At 25.8% G+C, this 2024-nt stretch overlaps 1 long non-coding RNA gene across 1 annotated transcript; it reads left to right on the forward strand.

Annotated features, from left to right (window-relative positions):
• The first annotated feature begins 652 nt into the window (after positions 1-652).
• Positions 653-1724, forward strand: LOC111633815. The gene is made up of 3 exons (XR_002758113.1): positions 653-987; positions 1065-1142; positions 1392-1724. It is a non-coding gene; the product is annotated as an uncharacterized LOC111633815 (long non-coding RNA).
• The last annotated feature ends 300 nt before the right edge of the window (positions 1725-2024 follow it).

Raw genomic sequence — 2024 nt, forward strand, 5'->3', positions numbered from 1 at the left:
TCAAGTTTCTGAGACATTTTGGCGACAAAATATGAACGTTTCGAACGATCCGTCGATAAATGAAACTGGCAAAGAAAATTTAAGTTGTATGTAAAAAGTAACTGGCGAGAGAACTTGCGCTAGCAAATCCACGCACCTATAAACCCGTCATAACTATGTTTAGTTTATTTTCATCACATATTCGAATAAATATTTAAAAAAGGAAAATCGTAAATCTAAAATTATACGAGAACATCTGGTATAGTTACTTTAACTTGTAACAATCTGTAAAATACATTTTAGTAAATATGTACTGTACTTTAAACGTTTTGATAAAAGTTAAAGCTATAATTCTCCAAATAACAGATAAGATGTAAAGCTATAATTTATAACTTACAATTTATTTATTTTTATTTTTTATTTTTTTTACTACTTTAACGATAAATCTTTAATTTCAATAATAAATAAATTTATAAAAGTAGAAAACGTCTCCAATACAGTAAATTACCACCGTAAAAATTTGTGGTATTTACGTATATGTAAATTTAAATTGTAAATTTTTACATTTCTCTTTGCTTTAGAGTTTAAAGATTATGTTTATTTTAGATTTAATAGTTTAAAATTCCATAAATGACTATTACACAAAAATACATGAATATTTATAGTTCTTCGAATGAATTCATTGTTAAAGCTCTAGTACGTGTTAGATTCAAACTCAAAATATCGTTGAAAGAATTAATCTGATCCAATTAATTTTTAATAAGTAATTGGATCGAGCTTCAATCGCCATCCTTCATTATGATTATTGAGATTTGGATTGCTTATAGTAGATAAAATTAAGATTGTTTGTAATTGTATTAATTATTTTACGATAGCATCTTGCGTAACAAATGAAAATAAACATTTCTAGTTATTATGATGAGACTATTGAATAGGGAAAAAATTTCATTGCAGTTTACCAGTACGGTGGATAATATAATATACCAAAGAAAACATCGAGAGAATAATGTAATAACAGATAATACACTTTAATTATTTTTATAAATTGTTTCTTGGATGTTTGTAGCAATAATTTTTATGTTTAGAGTTTTGCATCGATGAACATGATGACATCCGTATCCTCTAGATTTATATTCTGCCAGTTGGGACTTGAGAGAATAAATGTACTAACTCAATATTAACATCTGTTTGTTATTAATTTGTTTAAACTGCTAAATATAGATAAACCTATAGATTAATGACATTTTAGAGTTAGTACTTTTAACTGATGTTTAATCTGTGCTTTACATTTAGTTTTTCTGTGCAGTGAAAATAATATTTTAGAGTCTTGTAAAAATGTTTATTGTTTATCTAGATTCTGAGAAATAGCTTTTAGAATAAATTTTGAAATTGGATTATTTTATTTGGATTAGATGCGATTGATTAATATGTGGGAAATGAACATCGCAGTAATTATTTTGAAGTTTTTCATTGTTTAATAGTTGAGTCAAATAGCTTTTCGAAGAGCCGGAGAAATAGGAAAGGTATGATGTCAGGACAGCGCTGATCCTGTTTATATACGGTATTTAGCAAGCAGATGAATTACATAATAAATTTTTAATACGATATTTATAAATTATAAATAATAATTTCGTGGATGGTCATGAAAATATAAAATTTATTTACTCGCGTATCCCGGAGTTTGTGCTTTTCTTATATATTTTTAAATGAAATGTAAATTTTTTTAGTGTCGCTTTTAAGTTAATTTTCGGTTTTATAAAGATATATTTTTTCAATTCGTTGAATGAATATAATATGATGACTAAATACTCGTACAAAGTTGTCAGGCGTTCTTATTATTATAACTATAAATGCATTAATGGCGACGATAACTATTAGTGGGCCATGAAAAATATTTTGCGCTCAGTCAATCGATTATTGTTGTTTTAGATCACAATTCAAATGAAAATAATGATTTAACCCAGTTTATTAGTAATGTAATACGGCTTGATCAGTAATTTTCTTTATAATTTACTTACTGATCAAATAAGTTAATTTTATAATTT

The sequence above is a fragment of the Centruroides sculpturatus genome, unplaced genomic scaffold (assembly GCF_000671375.1).
Source record: "Centruroides sculpturatus isolate CEXI.00-Female unplaced genomic scaffold, Cexi_2.0 scaffold742, whole genome shotgun sequence".
Lineage (NCBI taxonomy): Eukaryota > Metazoa > Arthropoda > Arachnida > Scorpiones > Buthidae > Centruroides > Centruroides sculpturatus.